Raw genomic sequence first — 20,297 nt, 5'->3', positions numbered from 1 at the left:
CTTTCCACTCTGATCGGCCCTCCCAGGTCCAACTTGGGTCCTTCCTTTTCGCCATCTCATTCTCTACTTGTGGTGTTCCCCACGGGTCTAACCTCTCTCCCTGGCTGTTCAACCAATACCTGGCACCCATTTCCCACCGCATTGCAGCTCTCTGCTTCAACTTTCAGTGCTATGCGGATGACACTCTGCTTGTTTTCAGGCTTCCCTCCCTCATCTCTGACCGTCTGTCTGCCATCCAGGACTGGTCTGCCGCCAATGATCTCTGCCTTAATCCCATTTAGGCAGAGATTCTCCTCATCGGCACACCTGCACCCTCCTTTCCTGCCACTCTCTGGCCGGCCTCCCTTGGCCCTCTTCCTGCTCCCACCTTTGAGGCTAAGAACCTTGGGGTCATCTTCGACTCCACACTCTCCTTTTCTTCTCACATCTCTGACATCTCTAAGAAGTCAAACTACCAACTGTACATTTGCAGAGGTATTGTTCCTTTCCTCTCCTTCCCCCAGAAGCTTACTGTATCTAGAGCTCTGATTCTCTCTAGGCTAGACTACTGCAACAGCCTCTTTCTAAATCTGCCTGCTTCTTCTCTCTGTCCTCTGCAACTCATCCAGAACAGGACTGCAAGACGTTTCCTTGGTCTGAAGCCCAGGGATCGTATCTCTCCAGCCCTGAAATCTTTTCATTGCTCCCAGTGGCTGCAAGGGTTAAATTCAAGTCCCTCTGCATTGTCCACAAGGCTTACTGGGGCCTGGGTCCAAAATACCTTCAACTCTCCCTCCGTAAATACCTTCCCACTCGAGCTCTTTTCTCCTCCACCTCCAACTCCCTCAGGGCCGGTCGCTTCTCCAAGCAACGAGTTGGGGGTAGATCTCTTTCCTCAGCTGGGGCCTCCCTCTGGAACAGCCTGCCTGCCACACTGAAACTTGAGGAGAACCATCTCTGGTTCCGGAAGCACCTCAAGACCTTCCTCTTTGCTTCTGCCTTTGCTCTTCCGCTCCCCTGCTGATCTGTCTGCTTCGGCTCCGTGCACCTGGCTACCCTCTGATTTCGGGCCAAGGTCCCTGCCCACCCAGCCGCACACCTGCACTGCCTCCTGGCAACCCTTGCACGCAATCCTTGCACTTGGGTCTGTATCTGTAACCCTACAGTGCCCTTACCTGCACTTATCAGACACCCCTTGTCTGCGCTTTAAACCTCGCACTTGCCACCCTGCTGGCTGCGCTACCAGTTGTTGTTGTTTTTATCCCTTCCTCGGCACGTTCCACCTCGCCCCTCTCCTTGCACTTTCCTCCCTCCCTCTCCCCTGCACTTGAGCATTCTCAATGTCACTGGGCCTAGGAAGATCGCTGTTTTGTCCTCCCTTCTTCCCCTCCCTTGCCTCGTCACGCTCTGAAACACGCGTGTATGAGTACGATTCAAATACAATATCATGTCATATCATAGCAGGAATCTATAGATCTGAAGATACGCAACTCCTTCAATCATTCATTGCAAACAGTAACAAACAAGGATGATTCCTCAGTGGTGTGATGGAGGCCCTTAACAGGTCTGAGGGATGTCCCCAACATCTGGAACACGATTTATCCTCCCATTACACCACTAATGAAACTTCTTTGCCTTCTCCATTGTTCAGGACGTTTTGGCATGTGCCAATTTGCACTGGACGCAGATCCCCTGCCGCTGAGGCCTCTTGGCCATGACCTTTTAGCACTGCTATGATTTGGCAAGTGAAGAATCACAACATGGGGCCACCACTAGATGCAATGTGATGTACGCTATCTGCCAAGATGGGCTACGTGCTACATGCCAACATACAGAAAGCGGAGTCTTTACTTTTTGAAGGGTCTTCCCGTGAAAGGGCTGTTTGGCGCTTACATGGCAGAATGCATGGACCTCAGAATAGAATACTTTGTGCATCTACCTACATCCGAAGAGACACTGTCAAAGGCGTGCCTGTTCACTTTGACTGCCTGTCTGATCTTGAACAACTAGCGTAGGTCTGGGGTAAGTTGAAGACTCAACAAACACGTACCTTAACTCGGTAGTGATCTGAAGATATGGAAAGGCTGGGCGAAATCTATTGGGATCAAAGGACCTCGTGTCACCTTGCCAGTCTACAGTGGTTTGATGGATAGGGGTACAGTGGGGTGGGGCAGTGGGTAGGGTAGGTGTACAGTGGTGTGGGATATTGTGGGTAGCGAAGAGTGGGGTAGGTGTAGAGTGGTTTGGGGTATAGTCAGTGGTGGTAGAGTAGGGTGGGGATAAGGGTAGATTGGGTGAGAGGGGAGAGGTGGGAATAGAGGGGGTGGGGTAGTGAGTTAAGGACAGGTAGAATTGGGTAAGATTTTTGTTATTATACCGGTAGCCATTTACAGCGGCAATTAAGCCATTAACTCACAGCAGACTGCTTAGAAACAACATAGATACCAGGGGTTGAGTTTTGGGTGGGAGGGGCAAGGAGTGGGTGGGAATGGCCAAAGAGGTAAGCATGGCCCAAGGCAGTCAATTAGACGATAAACAACCAACAATATTTAACAAATAAATAACCCAAAAAAAAACAAGTCGTGTGTCCCTCTTCACATGTCATCTCCCTCCTACCTGTACTTCAATGCAACGGTTTCGGCTTATAGGTGGTGCTTAAAATGCACAGTAGGCCATGTGCCTTCATCGCACCGGTGTTGTATACTAAACTGTTCCCCATGATAGACTGCTCGCCTGGTGTTCGGCAATCTTGGAGCCCCAACCCAACACCCTGACACAGCGATCGCCAAAAGGAAATAAAAATGTGCTGAAATGCTCCAGCCGGGCTTCTTAGTCCTGCTCTCTAAGAGGAAGGCTACAGCTCAATAAAACACCTTTTAAGAAGTAAACAAAAAATTGTATTCAATATATTATATGTTATTTTCTTAAAGTGAAAAACCCCATTTTATGTCTCTCACTTGTTGCATGTTTCGCGTTTCTGTGGCATGCACGTCGAGTACTCCTTGGCACGCCTATCACTCAGGCCTTATCTGTTTCATATCTGTATGGCACTTTTGGGGTTGATCTGGGTACAGATCATCCTCTCCCGCGGATTTAACACTGAAGAGCACCGAGCACATAAAATGGTACAATACTAAAAAGTGAAAACAGTCTAAATCTGTTATTTGCGCATGAAAATGTGAGTGCTATCGTACAATAAATGAGATGCTTGGTCCGTAAAACTCGCCAGAAAATACGTGCAGAGAGTTGCAATCCGGGCAGTATCTGATGCCAAATGCGTTCTTTGTCAGATGTTTGTATGTATTGTTTTCAATAAAGTATTTAAAAATGAGCCTTCTTTAACACATGTCACACGCCTGCTTATTGTGTGTTGGTAGCGTTTTTCCTACCTCTCGCTGTAAAAATGAGAACAAAGTTTCTCGTGATGTCTCAGGCAGCCCGACCTGAGCCTCTGGTTCGTAACAAAAGTGCTGAATGCAGCTCACAGTGCAGCAGCGGGCCAGTGGCGCAATGGATAACGCGTCTGCCTACGGAGCAGAAGATTCCAGGTTCGACTCCTGGCTGGCTCGTTCAAATGCTGCCTTTTTGTTCTGTATTTAAAAATGAGCCTTCTCACGCAAGGCACTCGAAAGCTCATTGTGTGTTTGTAGTCACTGTTGCAGCGTGTTTCTACCTCTACTCGGGAGAAAAAATGGGAACTACGTTATTTCTCATGATGTCTCTAACACATGGCACACGCCTGCTCATTGTCAGTTCGTAGGCGTGTTTTCAACCACCTCTCCTTATAAAAATGAGAACTAAGTTGCTCATGATGGCTCAATCCGCATGATGAGCCTCTGCGTCGTAACAAAAGTGCTGATTCCAAGAGTCACTGCAGCAGAGGGCCAGTGGCGCAATGGATAACGCGTCTGCCTACGGAGCAGAAGATTCCAGGTTCGACTGCTGGCTCGTTCGCATGCTGCCTTTTTGTTCTAGAAAGTATTTAAAAATGAGCCTTGTCACGCATGGCACACAAAAGCACATTGTTTGTTCGTAGTTAGTGCGTTTTTTCTACCTCTCCTCTGGGAAAAATGAGAACTAAGTTTCTCATGATGGCACACGCTCGCTCACCTGCTCATTGTGGGCTTGTAGCGTTTTTTTCTACCTCTCCTTGTAAAAATGAGAAGTACGTTTCTCACTGTGTCTCAAGCAGGAAACTTCTGTTTCGTTACAAAAGTGCTGACTCCTGCTCACGCTGTAGCAGCGGTCCAGTGGCGCAATGGATAACACATTTGACTAATTCCAGGTTGACTCCTGGCTGGCTCGATCATAGGCTGCCTTTTTGATTTATTCAATATGTATACATGGTCGAAGGCTGCAGACAGGCCCAGTAACAAGAGGAGGGCTTGCTTCTTGGCATCTTTGATATCATCCTGTTGAATCTTTAGGTCCTATAAGGCCGATTCAGTGCCGTGGCTTGGTTGGAAACCAGATTGGCGCAAGCCCAGGAGATTGTGTGATTCCAGTCAAAACAGGTTCTTCCCTGTTCGTCCAAAACCATCAAGGACCACATTGACACCCTTGCTCTGAATCTGGCCGACTTCTGTAACCATTCCATCACCTGTGGAATCTTCCCCTCCACTCTGAAGCATTCTCTTGTGCACCCTCTTCTCAAAAATTCCACAGCCGACCCCTCCGGCCCGGCTAACTTCGCAGGTTTCTATCACTCCTTTCCAGGGCAAACTCTTGGAAAAGCTGACCATCTCCCAGCTTAATCTTCACACCGACTCTGTTGGTTGTCTCCATGACCATCAGCCTGGCTTCAGAGCTGTCAGAAGCATGGAAACTGCTCTCCTGAACACCTGTGAAGACCTGCTGTCCAACCATGACTCTAACATCCCTTTTGGGTCCTCATCCTACTCGATTTCTCTTCTGCCTTTGACACGGTCAACCATGCCATCCTGCTCAACTGTCTCCGTGATAAGCCGGGTATCACTGATCAGGCCCTGGCCTGGATGACCTCTTTCCACTCTGATCGGCCCTCCCAGGTCCAACTTGGGTCCTTCCTTTTCGCCATCTCATTCTCTACTTGTGGTGTTCCCCACGGGTCTAACCTCTCTCCCTGGCTGTTCAACCAATACCTGGCACCCATTTCCCACCGCATTGCAGCTCTCTGCTTCAACTTTCAGTGCTATGCGGATGACACTCTGCTTGTTTTCAGGCTTCCCTCCCTCATCTCTGACCGTCTGTCTGCCATCCAGGACTGGTCTGCCGCCAATGATCTCTGCCTTAATCCCATTTAGGCAGAGATTCTCCTCATCGGCACACCTGCACCCTCCTTTCCTGCCACTCTCTGGCCGGCCTCCCTTGGCCCTCTTCCTGCTCCCACCTTTGAGGCTAAGAACCTTGGGGTCATCTTCGACTCCACACTCTCCTTTTCTTCTCACATCTCTGACATCTCTAAGAAGTCAAACTACCAACTGTACATTTGCAGAGGTATTGTTCCTTTCCTCTCCTTCCCCCAGAAGCTTACTGTATCTAGAGCTCTGATTCTCTCTAGGCTAGACTACTGCAACAGCCTCTTTCTAAATCTGCCTGCTTCTTCTCTCTGTCCTCTGCAACTCATCCAGAACAGGACTGCAAGACGTTTCCTTGGTCTGAAGCCCAGGGATCGTATCTCTCCAGCCCTGAAATCTTTTCATTGCTCCCAGTGGCTGCAAGGGTTAAATTCAAGTCCCTCTGCATTGTCCACAAGGCTTACTGGGGCCTGGGTCCAAAATACCTTCAACTCTCCCTCCGTAAATACCTTCCCACTCGAGCTCTTTTCTCCTCCACCTCCAACTCCCTCAGGGCCGGTCGCTTCTCCAAGCAACGAGTTGGGGGTAGATCTCTTTCCTCAGCTGGGGCCTCCCTCTGGAACAGCCTGCCTGCCACACTGAAACTTGAGGAGAACCATCTCTGGTTCTGGAAGCACCTCAAGACCTTCCTCTTTGCTTCTGCCTTTGCTCTTCCGCTCCCCTGCTGATCTGTCTGCTTCGGCTCCGTGCACCTGGCTACCCTCTGATTTCGGGCCAAGGTCCCTGCCCACCCAGCCGCACACCTGCACTGCCTCCTGGCAACCCTTGCACGCAATCCTTGCACTTGGGTCTGTATCTGTAACCCTACAGTGCCCTTACCTGCACTTATCAGACACCCCTTGTCTGCGCTTTAAACCTCGCACTTGCCACCCTGCTGGCTGCGCTACCAGTTGTTGTTGTTTTTATCCCTTCCTCGGCACGTTCCACCTCGCCCCTCTCCTTGCACTTTCCTCCCTCCCTCTCCCCTGCACTTGAGCATTCTCAATGTCACTGGGCCTAGGAAGATCGCTGTTTTGTCCTCCCTTCTTCCCCTCCCTTGCCTCGTCACGCTCTGAAACACGCGTGTATGAGTACGATTCAAATACAATATCATGTCATATCATAGCAGGAATCTATAGATCTGAAGATACGCAACTCCTTCAATCATTCATTGCAAACAGTAACAAACAAGGATAATTCCTCAGTGGTGTGATGGAGGCCCTTAACAGGTCTGAGGGATGTCCCCAACATCTGGAACACGATTTATCCTCCCATTACACCACTAATGAAACTTCTTTGCCTTCTCCATTGTTCAGGACGTTTTGGCATGTGCCAATTTGCACTGGACGCAGATCCCCTGCCGCTGAGGCCTCTTGGCCATGACCTTTTAGCACTGCTATGATTTGGCAAGTGAAGAATCACAACATAGGGCCACCACTAGATGCAATGTGATGTACGCTATCTGCCAAGATGGGCTACGTGCTACATGCCAACATACAGAAAGCGGAGTCTTTACTTTTTGAAGGGTCTTCCTGTGAAAGGGCTGTTTGGCGCTTACATGGCAGAATGCATGGACCTCAGAATAGAATACATTGTGCATCTACCTACATCCGAAGAGACACTGTCAAAGGCGTGCCTGTTCACTTTGACTGCCTGTCTGATCTTGAACAACTAGCGTAGGTCTGGGGTAAGTTGAAGACTCAACAAACACGTACCTTAACTCGGTAGTGATATGAAGATATGGAAAGGCTGGGCGAAATCTATTGGGATCAAAGGACCTCGTGTCACCTTGCCAGTCTACAGTGGTTTGATGGATAGGGGTACAGTGGGGTGGGGCAGTGGGTAGGGTAGGTGTACAGTGGTGTGGGATATTGTGGGTAGCGAAGAGTGGGGTAGGTGTAGAGTGGTTTGGGGTATAGTCAGTGGTGGTAGAGTAGGGTGGGGATAAGGGTAGATTGGGTGAGAGGGGAGAGGTGGGAATAGAGGGGGTGGGGTAGTGAGTTAAGGTCAGGTAGAATTGGGTAAGATTTTTGTTATTATACCGGTAGCCATTTACAGCGGCAATTAAGCCATTAACTCACAGCAGACTGCTTAGAAACAACATAGATACCAGGGGTTGAGTTTTGGGTGGGAGGGGCAAGGAGTGGGTGGGAATGGCCAAAGAGGTAAGCATGGCCCAAGGCAGTCAATTAGACGATAAACAACCAACAATATTTAACAAATAAATAACCCAAAAAAAAACAAGTCGTGTGTCCCTCTTCACATGTCATCTCCCTCCTACCTGTACTTCAATGCAACGGTTTCGGCTTATAGGTGGTGCTTAAAATGCACAGTAGGCCATGTGCCTTCATCGCACCGGTGTTGTATACTAAACTGTTCCCCATGATAGACTGCTCGCCTGGTGTTCGGCAATCTTGGAGCCCCAACCCAACACCCTGACACAGCGATCGCCAAAAGGAAATAAAAATGTGCTGAAATGCTCCAGCCGGGCTTCTTAGTCCTGCTCTCTAAGAGGAAGGCTACAGCTCAATAAAACACCTTTTAAGAAGTAAACAAAAAATTGTATTCAATATATTATATGTTATTTTCTTAAAGTGAAAAACCCCATTTTATGTCTCTCACTTGTTGCATGTTTCGCGTTTCTGTGGCATGCACGTCGAGTATTCCTTGGCACGCCTATCACTCAGGCCTTACCTGTTTCATATCTGTATGGCACTTTTGGGGTTGATCTGGGTACAGATCATCCTCTCCCGCGGATTTAACACTGAAGAGCACCGAGCACATAAAATGGTACAATACTAAAAAGTGAAAACAGTCTAAATCTGTTATTTGCGCATAAAAATGTGAGTGCTATCGTACAATAAATGAGATGCTTGGTCCGTAGAACTCGCCAGAAAATACGTGCAGAGAGTTGCAATCCGGGCAGTATCTGATGCCAAATGCGTTCTTTGTGTGTATGTATTGTTTTCAATAAAGTATTTAAAAATGAGCCTTCTTTAACACATGTCACACGCCTGCTTATTGTGTGTTGGTAGCGTTTTTCCTACCTCTCGCTGTAAAAATGAGAACAAAGTTTCTCGTGATGTCTCAGGCAGCCCGACCTGAGCCTCTGGTTCGTAACAAAAGTGCTGAATGCAGCTCACAGTGCAGCAGCGGGCCAGTGGCGCAATGGATAACGCGTCTGCCTACGGAGCCGAAGATTCCAGGTTCGACTCCTGGCTGGCTCGTTCAAATGCTGCCTTTTTGTTCTGTATTTTAAAATGAGCCTTCTCACGCAAGGCACTCGAAAGCTCATTGTGTGTTTGTAGTCACTGTTGCAGCGTGTTTCTACCTCTACTCGGGAGAAAAAATGGGAACTACGTTATTTCTCATGATGTCTCTAACACATGGCACACGCCTGCTCATTGTCAGTTCGTAGGCGTGTTTTCAACCACCTCTCCTTATAAAAATGAGAACTAAGTTGCTCATGATGGCTCAATCCGCATGATGAGCCTCTGCGTCGTAACAAAAGTGCTGATTCCAAGAGTCACTGCAGCAGAGGGCCAGTGGCGCAATGGATAACGCGTCTGCCTACGGAGCAGAAGATTCCAGGTTCGACTCCTGGCTGGCTCGTTCGCATGCTGCCTTTTTGTTCTAGAAAGTATTTAAAAATGAGCCTTGTCACGCATGGCACACAAAAGCACATTGTTTGTTCGTAGTTAGTGCGTTTTTTCTACCTCTCCTCTGGGAAAAATGAGAACTAAGTTTCTCATGATGGCACACGCTCGCTCACCTGCTCATTGTGGGCTTGTAGCGTTTTTTTCTACCTCTCCTTGTAAAAATGAGAAGTACGTTTCTCACTGTGTCTCAAGCAGGAAACTTCTGTTTCGTTACAAAAGTGCTGACTCCTGCTCACGCTGTAGCAGCGGTCCAGTGGCGCAATGGATAACACATTTGACTAATTCCAGGTTGACTCCTGGCTGGCTCGATCATAGGCTGCCTTTTTGATTTATTCAATATGTATACATGGTCGAAGGCTGCAGACAGGCCCAGTAACAAGAGGAGGGCTTGCTTCTTGGCATCTTTGATATCATCCTGTTGAATCTTTAGGTCCAGTACGGCCGATTCAGTGCCGTGGCTTGGTTGGAAACCAGATTGGCGCAAGCCCAGGAGATTGTGTGATTCCAGTCAAAACAGGTTCTTCCCTGTTCGTCCAAAACCATCAAGGACCACATTGACACCCTTGCTCTGAATCTGGCCGACTTCTGTAACCATTCCATCACCTGTGGAATCTTCCCCTCCACTCTGAAGCATTCTCTTGTGCACCCTCTTCTCAAAAATTCCACAGCCGACCCCTCCGGCCCGGCTAACTTCGCAGGTTTCTATCACTCCTTTCCAGGGCAAACTCTTGGAAAAGCTGACCATCTCCCAGCTTAATCTTCACACCGACTCTGTTGGTTGTCTCCATGACCATCAGCCTGGCTTCAGAGCTGTCAGAAGCATGGAAACTGCTCTCCTGAACACCTGTGAAGACCTGCTGTCCAACCATGACTCTAACATCCCTTTTGGGTCCTCATCCTACTCGATTTCTCTTCTGCCTTTGACACGGTCAACCATGCCATCCTGCTCAACTGTCTCCGTGATAAGCCGGGTATCACTGATCAGGCCCTGGCCTGGATGACCTCTTTCCACTCTGATCGGCCCTCCCAGGTCCAACTTGGGTCCTTCCTTTTCGCCATCTCATTCTCTACTTGTGGTGTTCCCCACGGGTCTAACCTCTCTCCCTGGCTGTTCAACCAATACCTGGCACCCATTTCCCACCGCATTGCAGCTCTCTGCTTCAACTTTCAGTGCTATGCGGATGACACTCTGCTTGTTTTCAGGCTTCCCTCCCTCATCTCTGACCGTCTGTCTGCCATCCAGGACTGGTCTGCCGCCAATGATCTCTGCCTTAATCCCATTTAGGCAGAGATTCTCCTCATCGGCACACCTGCACCCTCCTTTCCTGCCACTCTCTGGCCGGCCTCCCTTGGCCCTCTTCCTGCTCCCACCTTTGAGGCTAAGAACCTTGGGGTCATCTTCGACTCCACACTCTCCTTTTCTTCTCACATCTCTGACATCTCTAAGAAGTCAAACTACCAACTGTACATTTGCAGAGGTATTGTTCCTTTCCTCTCCTTCCACCAGAAGCTTACTGTATCTAGAGCTCTGATTCTCTCTAGGCTAGACTACTGCAACAGCCTCTTTCTAAATCTGCCTGCTTCTTCTCTCTGTCCTCTGCAACTCATCCAGAACAGGACTGCAAGACGTTTCCTTGGTCTGAAGCCCAGGGATCGTATCTCTCCAGCCCTGAAATCTTTTCATTGCTCCCAGTGGCTGCAAGGGTTAAATTCAAGTCCCTCTGCATTGTCCACAAGGCTTACTGGGGCCTGGGTCCAAAATACCTTCAACTCTCCCTCCGTAAATACCTTCCCACTCGAGCTCTTTTCTCCTCCACCTCCAACTCCCTCAGGGCCGGTCGCTTCTCCAAGCAACGAGTTGGGGGTAGATCTCTTTCCTCAGCTGGGGCCTCCCTCTGGAACAGCCTGCCTGCCACACTGAAACTTGAGGAGAACCATCTCTGGTTCCGGAAGCACCTCAAGACCTTCCTCTTTGCTTCTGCCTTTGCTCTTCCGCTCCCCTGCTGATCTGTCTGCTTCGGCTCCGTGCACCTGGCTACCCTCTGATTTCGGGCCAAGGTCCCTGCCCACCCAGCCGCACACCTGCACTGCCTCCTGGCAACCCTTGCACGCAATCCTTGCACTTGGGTCTGTATCTGTAACCCTACAGTGCCCTTACCTGCACTTATCAGACACCCCTTGTCTGCGCTTTAAACCTCGCACTTGCCACCCTGCTGGCTGCGCTACCAGTTGTTGTTGTTTTTATCCCTTCCTAGGCACGTTCCACCTCGCCCCTCTCCTTGCACTTTCCTCCCTCCCTCTCCCCTGCACTTGAGCATTCTCAATGTCACTGGGCCTAGGAAGATCGCTGTTTTGTCCTCCCTTCTTCCCCTCCCTTGCCTCGTCACGCTCTGAAACACGCGTGTATGAGTACGATTCAAATACAATATCATGTCATATCATAGCAGGAATCTATAGATCTGAAGATACGCAACTCCTTCAATCATTCATTGCAAACAGTAACAAACAAGGATAATTCCTTAGTGGTGTGATGGAGGCTCTTAACAGGTCTGAGGGATGTCCCCAACATCTGGAACACGATTTATCCTCCCATTACACCACTAATGAAACTTCTTTGCCTTCTCCATTGTTCAGGACGTTTTGGCATGTGCCAATTTGCACTGGACGCAGATCCCCTGCCGCTGAGGCCTCTTGGCCATGACCTTTTAGCACTGCTATGATTTGGCAAGTGAAGAATCACAACATAGGGCCACCACTAGATGCAATGTGATGTACGCTATCTGCCAAGATGGGCTACGTGCTACATGCCAACATACAGAAAGCGGAGTCTTTACTTTTTGAAGGGTCTTCCCGTGAAAGGGCTGTTTGGCGCTTACATGGCAGAATGCATGGACCTCAGAATAGAATACTTTGTGCATCTACCTACATCCGAAGAGACACTGTCAAAGGCGTGCCTGTTCACTTTGACTGCCTGTCTGATCTTGAACAACTAGCGTAGGTCTGGGGTAAGTTGAAGACTCAACAAACACGTACCTTAACTCGGTAGTGATCTGAAGATATGGAAAAGCTGGGCGAAATCTATTGGGATCAAAGGACCTCGTGTCACCTTGCCAGTCTACAGTGGTTTGATGGATAGGGGTACAGTGGGGTGGGGCAGTGGGTAGGGTAGGTCTACAGTGGTGTGGGATATTGTGGGTAGCGAAGAGTGGGGTAGGTGAAGAGTGGTTTGGGGTATAGTCAGTGGTGGTAGAGTAGGGTGGGGATAAGGGTAGATTGGGTGAGAGGGGAGAGGTGGGAATAGAGGGGGTGGGGTAGTGAGTTAAGGACAGGTAGAATTGGGTAAGATTTTTGTTATTATACCGGTAGCCATTTACAGCGGCAATTAAGCCATTAACTCACAGCAGACTGCTTAGAAACAACATAGATACCAGGGGTTGAGTTTTGGGTGGGAGGGGCAAGGAGTGGGTGGGAATGGCCAAAGAGGTAAGCATGGCCCAAGGCAGTCAATTAGACGATAAACAACCAACAATATTTAACAAATAAATAACCCAAAAAAAACCAAGTCGTGTGTCCCTCTTCACATGTCATCTCCCTCCTACCTGTACTTCAATGCAACGGTTTCGGCTTATAGGTGGTGCTTAAAATGCACAGTAGGCCATGTGCCTTCATCGCACCGGTGTTGTATACTAAACTGTTCCCCATGATAGACTGCTCGCCTGGTGTTCGGCAATCTTGGAGCCCCAACCCAACACCCTGACACAGCGATCGCCAAAAGGAAATAAAAATGTGCTGAAATGCTCCAGCCGGGCTTCTTAGTCCTGCTCTCTAAGAGGAAGGCTACAGCTCAATAAAACACCTTTTAAGAAGTAAACAAAAAATTGTATTCAATATATTATATGTTATTTTCTTAAAGTGAAAAACCCCATTTTATGTCTCTCACTTGTTGCATGTTTCGCGTTTCTGTGGCATGCACGTCGAGTACTCCTTGGCACGCCTATCACTCAGGCCTTATCTATTTCATATCTGTATGGCACTTTTGGGGTTGATCTGGGTACAGATCATCCTCTCCCGCGGATTTAACACTGAAGAGCACCGAGCACATAAAATGGTACAATACTAAAAAGTGAAAACAGTCTAAATCTGTTATTTGCGCATGAAAATGTGAGTGCTATCGTACAATAAATGAGATGCTTGGTCCGTAAAACTCGCCAGAAAATACGTGCAGAGAGTTGCAATCCGGGCAGTATCTGATGCCAAATGCGTTCTTTGTCAGATGTTTGTATGTATTGTTTTCAATAAAGTATTTAAAAATGAGCCTTCTTTAACACATGTCACACGCCTGCTTATTGTGTGTTGGTAGCGTTTTTCCTACCTCTCGCTGTAAAAATGAGAACACAGTTTCTCGTGATGTCTCAGGCAGCCCGACCTGAGCCTCTGGTTCGTAACAAAAGTGCTGAATGCAGCTCACAGTGCAGCAGCGGGCCAGTGGCGCAATGGATAACGCGTCTGCCTACGGAGCAGAAGATTCCAGGTTCGACTCCTGGCTGGCTCGTTCAAATGCTGCCTTTTTGTTCTGTATTTAAAAATGAGCCTTCTCACGCAAGGCACTCGAAAGCTCATTGTGTGTTTGTAGTCACTGTTGCAGCGTGTTTCTACCTCTACTCGGGAGAAAAAATGGGAACTACGTTATTTCTCATGATGTCTCTAACACATGGCACACGCCTGCTCATTGTCAGTTCGTAGGCGTGTTTTCAACCACCTCTCCTTATAAAAATGAGAACTAAGTTGCTCATGATGGCTCAATCCGCATGATGAGCCTCTGCGTCGTAACAAAAGTGCTGATTCCAAGAGTAACTGCAGCAGAGGGCCAGTGGCGCAATGGATAACGCGTCTGCCTACGGAGCAGAAGATTCCAGGTTCGACTCCTTGCTGGCTCGTTCGCATGCTGCCTTTTTGTTCTAGAAAGTATTTAAAAATGAGCCTTGTCACGCATGGCACACAAAAGCACATTGTTTGTTCGTAGTTAGTGCGTTTTTTCTACCTCTCCTCTGGGAAAAATGAGAACTAAGTTTCTCATGATGGCACACGCTCGCTCACCTGCTCATTGTGGGCTTGTAGCGTTTTTTTCTACCTCTCCTTGTAAAAATGAGAAGTACGTTTCTCACTGTGTCTCAAGCAGGAAACTTCTGTTTCGTTACAAAAGTGCTGACTCCTGCTCACGCTGTAGCAGCGGTCCAGTGGCGCAATGGATAACACATTTGACTAATTCCAGGTTGACTCCTGGCTGGCTCGATCATAGGCTGCCTTTTTGATTTATTCAATATGTATACATGGTCGAAGGCTGCAGACAGGCCCAGTAACAAGAGGAGGGCTTGCTTCTTGGCATCTTTGATATCATCCTGTTGAATCTTTAGGTCCAATAAGGCCGATTCAGTGCCGTGGCTTGGTTGGAAACCAGATTGGCGCAAGCCCAGGAGATTGTGTGATTCCAGTCAAAACAGGTTCTTCCCTGTTCGTCCAAAACCATCAAGGACCACATTGACACCCTTGCTCTGAATCTGGCCGACTTCTGTAACCATTCCATCACCTGTGGAATCTTCCCCTCCACTCTGAAGCATTCTCTTGTGCACCCTCTTCTCAAAAATTCCACAGCCGACCCCTCCGGTCCGGCTAACTTCGCAGGTTTCTATCACTCCTTTCCAGGGCAAACTCTTGGAAAAGCTGACCATCTCCCAGCTTAATCTTCACACCGACTCTGTTGGTTGTCTCCATGACCATCAGCCTGGCTTCAGAGCTGTCAGAAGCATGGAAACTGCTCTCCTGAACACCTGTGAAGACCTGCTGTCCAACCATGACTCTAACATCCCTTTTGGGTCCTCATCCTACTCGATTTCTCTTCTGCCTTTGACACGGTCAACCATGCCATCCTGCTCAACTGTCTCCGCGATAAGCCGGGTATCACTGATCAGGCCCTGGCCTGGATGACCTCTTTCCACTCTGATCGGCCCTCCCAGGTCCAACTTGGGTCCTTCCTTTTCGCCATCTCATTCTCTACTTGTGGTGTTCCCCACGGGTCTAACCTCTCTCCCTGGCTGTTCAACCAATACCTGGCACCCATTTCCCACCGCATTGCAGCTCTCTGCTTCAACTTTCAGTGCTATGCGGATGACACTCTGCTTGTTTTCAGGCTTCCCTCCCTCATCTCTGACCGTCTGTCTGCCATCCAGGACTGGTCTGCCGCCAATGATCTCTGCCTTAATCCCATTTAGGCAGAGATTCTCCTCATCGGCACACCTGCACCCTCCTTTCCTGCCACTCTCTGGCCGGCCTCCCTTGGCCCTCTTCCTGCTCCCACCTTTGAGGCTAAGAACCTTGGGGTCATCTTCGACTCCACACTCTCCTTTTCTTCTCACATCTCTGACATCTCTAAGAAGCCAAACTACCAACTGTACATTTGCAGAGGTATTGTTCCTTTCCTCTCCTTCCCCCAGAAGCTTACTGTATCTAGAGCTCTGATTCTCTTTAGGCTAGACTACTGCAACAGCCTCTTTCTAAATCTGCCTGCTTCTTCTCTCTGTCCTCTGCAACTCATCCAGAACAGGACTGCAAGACGTTTCCTTGGTCTGAAGCCCAGGGATCGTATCTCTCCAGCCCTGAAATCTTTTCATTGCTCCCAGTGGCTGCAAGGGTTAAATTCAAGTCCCTCTGCATTGTCCACAAGGCTTACTGGGGCCTGGGTCCAAAATACCTTCAACTCTCCCTCCGTAAATACCTTCCCACTCGAGCTCTTTTCTCATCCACCTCCAACTCCCTCAGGGCCGGTCGCTTCTCCAAGCAACGAGTTGGGGGTAGATCTCTTTCCTCAGCTGGGGCCTCCCTCTGGAACAGCCTGCCTGCCACACTGAAACTTGAGGAGAACCATCTCTGGTTCCGGAAGCACCTCAAGACCTTCCTCTTTGCTTCTGCCTTTGCTCTTCCGCTCCCCTGCTGATCTGTCTGCTTCGGCTCCGTGCACCTGGCTACCCTCTGATTTCGGGCCAAGGTCCCTGCCCACCCAGCCGCACACCTGCACTGCCTCCTGGCAACCCTTGCACGCAATCCTTGCACTTGGGTCTGTATCTGTAACCCTACAGTGCCCTTACCTGCACTTATCAGACACCCCTTGTCTGCGCTTTAAACCTCGCACTTGCCACCCTGCTGGCTGCGCTACCAGTTGTTGTTGTTTTTATCCCTTCCTAGGCACGTTCCACCTCGCCCCTCTCCTTGCACTTTCCTCCCTCCCTCTCCCCTGCACTTGAGCATTCTCAATGTCACTGGGCCTAGGAAGATCGCTGTTTTGTCCTCCCTTCTTCCCCTCCCTTGCCTCGTCACGCTCTGAAACACGCGTGTATGAGTACGATTCAAATACAATATCATGTCATATCATAGCAGGAATCTATAGATCTGAAGATACGCAACTCCTTCAATCATTCATTGCAAACAGTAACAAACAAGGATAATTCCTCAGTGGTGTGATGGAGGCCCTTAACAGGTCTGAGGGATGTCCCCAACATCTGGAACACGATTTATCCTCCCATTACACCACTAATGAAACTTCTTTGCCTTCTCCATTGTTCAGGACGTTTTGGCATGTGCCAATTTGCACTGGACGCAGATCCCCTGCCGCTGAGGCCTCTTGGCCATGACCTTTTAGCACTGCTATGATTTGGCAAGTGAAGAATCACAACATAGGGCCACCACTAGATGCAATGTGATGTACGCTATCTGCCAAGATGGGCTACGTGCTACATGCCAACATACAGAAAGCGGAGTCTTTACTTTTTGAAGGGTCTTCCTGTGAAAGGGCTGTTTGGCGCTTACATGGCAGAATGCATGGACCTCAGAATAGAATACTTTGTGCATCTACCTACATCCGAAGAGACACTGTCAAAGGCGTGCCTGTTCACTTTGACTGCCTGTCTGATCTTGAACAACTAGCGTAGGTCTGGGGTAAGTTGAAGACTCAACAAACACGTACCTTAACTCGGTAGTGATATGAAGATATGGAAAGGCTGGGCGAAATCTATTGGGATCAAAGGACCTCGTGTCACCTTGCCAGTCTACAGTGGTTTGATGGATAGGGGTACAGTGGGGTGGGGCAGTGGGTAGGGTAGGTGTACAGTGGTGTGGGATATTGTGGGTAGCGAAGAGTGGGGTAGGTGTAGAGTGGTTTGGGGTATAGTCAGTGGTGGTAGAGTAGGGTGGGGATAAGGGTAGATTGGGTGAGAGGGGAGAGGTGGGAATAGAGGGGGTGGGGTAGTGAGTTAAGGTCAGGTAGAATTGGGTAAGATTTTTGTTATTATACCGGTAGCCATTTACAGCGGCAATTAAGCCATTAACTCACAGCAGACTGCTTAGAAACAACATAGATACCAGGGGTTGAGTTTTGGGTGGGAGGGGCAAGGAGTGGGTGGGAATGGCCAAAGAGGTAAGCATGGCCCAAGGCAGTCAATTAGACGATAAACAACCAACAATATTTAACAAATAAATAACCCAAAAAAAAACAAGTCGTGTGTCCCTCTTCACATGTCATCTCCCTCCTACCTGTACTTCAATGCAACGGTTTCGGCTTATAGGTGGTGCTTAAAATGCACAGTAGGCCATGTGCCTTCATCGCACCGGTGTTGTATACTAAACTGTTCCCCATGATAGACTGCTCGCCTGGTGTTCGGCAATCTTGGAGCCCCAACCCAACACCCTGACACAGCGATCGCCAAAAGGAAATAAAAATGTGCTGAAATGCTCCAGCCGGGCTTCTTAGTCCTGCTCTCTAAGAGGAAGGCTACAGCTCAATAAAACACCTTTTAAGAAGTAAACAAAAAATTGTATTCAATATATTATATGTTATTTTCTTAAAGTGAAAAACCCCATTTTATGTCTCTCACTTGTTGCATGTTTCGCGTTTCTGTGGCATGCACGTCGAGTACTCCTTGGCACGCCTATCACTCAGGCCTTACCTGTTTCATATCTGTATGGCACTTTTGGGGTTGATCTGGGTACAGATCATCCTCTCCCGCGGATTTAACACTGAAGAGCACCGAGCACATAAAATGGTACAATACTAAAAAGTGAAAACAGTCTAAATCTGTTATTTGCGCATGAAAATGTGAGTGCTATCGTACAATAAATGAGATGCTTGGTCCGTAAAACTCGCCAGAAAATACGTGCAGACAGTTGCAATCCGGGCAGTATCTGATGCCAAATGCGTTCTTTGTCAGATGTTTGTATGTATTGTTTTCAATAAAGTATTTAAAAATGAGCCTTCTTTACCACATGTCACACGCCTGCTTATTGTGTGTTGGTAGCGTTTTTCCTACCTCTCGCTGTAAAAATGAGAACAAAGTTTCTCGTGATGTCTCAGGCAGCCCGACCTGAGCCTCTGGTTCGTAACAAAAGTGCTGAATGCAGCTCACAGTGCAGCAGCGGGCCAGTGGCGCAATGGATAACGCGTCTGCCTACGGAGCAGAAGATTCCAGGTTCGACTCCTGGCTGGCTCGTTCAAATGCTGCCTTTTTGTTCTGTATTTAAAAATGAGCCTTCTCACGCAAGGCACTCGAAAGCTCATTGTGTGTTTGTAGTCACTGTTGCAGCGTGTTTCTACCTCTACTCGGGAGAAAAAATGGGAACTACGTTATTTCTCATGATGTCTCTAACACATGGCACACGCCTGCTCATTGTCAGTTCGTAGGCGTGTTTTCAACCACCTCTCCTTATAAAAATGAGAACTAAGTTGCTCATGATGGCTCAATCCGCATGATGAGCCTCTGCGTCGTAACAAAAGTGCTGATTCCAAGAGTCACTGCAGCAGAGGGCCAATGGCGCAATGGATAACGCGTCTGCCTACGGAGCAGAAGATTCCAGGTTCGACTCCTGGCTGGCTCGTTCGCATGCTGCCTTTTTGTTCTAGAAAGTATTTAAAAATGAGCCTTGTCACGCATGGCACACAAAAGCACATTGTTTGTTCGTAGTTAGTGCGTTTTTTCTACCTCTCCTCTGGGAAAAATGAGAACTAAGTTTCTCATGATGGCACACGCTCGCTCACCTGCTCATTGTGGGCTTGTAGCGTTTTTTTCTACCTCTCCTTGTAAAAATGAGAAGTACGTTTCTCACTGTGTCTCAAGCAGGAAACTTCTGTTTCGTTACAAAAGTGCTGACTCCTGCTCACGCTGTAGCAGCGGTCCAGTGGCGCAATGGATAACACATTTGACTAATTCCAGGTTGACTCCTGGCTGGCTCGATCATAGGCTGCCTTTTTGATTTATTCAATATGTATACATGGTCGAAGGCTGCAGACAGGCCCAGTAACAAGAGGAGGGCTTGCTTCTTGGCATCTTTGATATCATCCTGTTGAATCTTTAGGTCCAGTAAGGCCGATTCAGTGCTGTGGCTTGGTTGGAAACCAGATTGGCGCAAGCCCAGGAGATTGTGTGATTCCAGTCAAAACAGGTTCTTCCCTGTTCGTCCAAAACCATCAAGGACCACATTGACACCCTTGCTCTGAATCTGGCCGACTTCTGTAACCATTCCATCACCTGTGGAATCTTCCCCTCCACTCTGAAGCATTCTCTTGTGCACCCTCTTCTCAAAAATTCCACAGCCGACCCCTCCGGCCCGGCTAACTTCGCAGGTTTCTATCACTCCTTTCCAGGGCAAACTCTTGGAAAAGCTGACCATCTCCCAGCTTAATCTTCACACCGACTCTGTTGGTTGTCTCCATGACCATCAGCCTGGCTTCAGAGCTGTCAGAAGCATGGAAACTGCTCTCCTGAACACCTGTGAAGACCTGCTGTCCAACCATGACTCTAACATCCCTTTTGGGTCCTCATCCTACTCGATTTCTCTTCTGCCTTTGACACGGTCAACCATGCCATCCTGCTCAACTGTCTCCGTGATAAGCCGGGTATCACTGATCAGGCCCTGGCCTGGATGACCTCTTTCCACTCTGATCGGCCCTCCCAGGTCCAACTTGGGTCCTTCCTTTTCGCCATCTCATTCTCTACTTGTGGTGTTCCCCACGGGTCTAACCTCTCTCCCTGGCTGTTCAACCAATACCTGGCACCCATTTCCCACCGCATTGCAGCTCTCTGCTTCAACTTTCAGTGCTATGCGGATGACACTCTGCTTGTTTTCAGGCTTCCCTCCCTCATCTCTGACCGTCTGTCTGCCATCCAGGACTGGTCTGCCGCCAATGATCTCTGCCTTAATCCCATTTAGGCAGAGATTCTCCTCATCGGCACACCTGCACCCTCCTTTCCTGCCACTCTCTGGCCGGCCTCCCTTGGCCCTCTTCCTGCTCCCACCTTTG

The 20,297-nt window shown here is 48.8% G+C and overlaps 7 non-coding genes across 7 annotated transcripts; all 7 read left to right on the top strand.

Annotated features, from left to right (window-relative positions):
- The first annotated feature begins 3,475 nt into the window (after positions 1–3,475).
- Positions 3,476–3,548, top strand: TRNAR-ACG (transfer RNA arginine (anticodon ACG)). The gene has a single exon. It is a non-coding gene; the product is annotated as a tRNA-Arg (tRNA).
- Positions 3,549–8,448: 4,900 nt separating this feature from the next.
- TRNAR-ACG (transfer RNA arginine (anticodon ACG)) lies at positions 8,449–8,521 on the top strand. The gene has a single exon. It is a non-coding gene; the product is annotated as a tRNA-Arg (tRNA).
- A 312-nt stretch (positions 8,522–8,833) lies between these two features.
- Positions 8,834–8,906, top strand: TRNAR-ACG (transfer RNA arginine (anticodon ACG)). The gene has a single exon. It is a non-coding gene; the product is annotated as a tRNA-Arg (tRNA).
- Positions 8,907–13,432: 4,526 nt separating this feature from the next.
- TRNAR-ACG (transfer RNA arginine (anticodon ACG)) lies at positions 13,433–13,505 on the top strand. The gene has a single exon. It is a non-coding gene; the product is annotated as a tRNA-Arg (tRNA).
- Positions 13,506–13,817: 312 nt separating this feature from the next.
- On the top strand, positions 13,818–13,890 carry TRNAR-ACG (transfer RNA arginine (anticodon ACG)). The gene has a single exon. It is a non-coding gene; the product is annotated as a tRNA-Arg (tRNA).
- A 4,526-nt stretch (positions 13,891–18,416) lies between these two features.
- On the top strand, positions 18,417–18,489 carry TRNAR-ACG (transfer RNA arginine (anticodon ACG)). The gene has a single exon. It is a non-coding gene; the product is annotated as a tRNA-Arg (tRNA).
- A 312-nt stretch (positions 18,490–18,801) lies between these two features.
- On the top strand, positions 18,802–18,874 carry TRNAR-ACG (transfer RNA arginine (anticodon ACG)). The gene has a single exon. It is a non-coding gene; the product is annotated as a tRNA-Arg (tRNA).
- The last annotated feature ends 1,423 nt before the right edge of the window (positions 18,875–20,297 follow it).

Source organism: Ambystoma mexicanum, chromosome 13 (assembly GCF_040938575.1).
Source record: "Ambystoma mexicanum isolate Mex_15411 chromosome 13, UKY_AmexF1_1, whole genome shotgun sequence".
Lineage (NCBI taxonomy): Eukaryota > Metazoa > Chordata > Amphibia > Caudata > Ambystomatidae > Ambystoma > Ambystoma mexicanum.
Note: the sequence above shows the minus strand (reverse complement) of the source record. Positions and strands in the feature narration are given on the sequence as shown.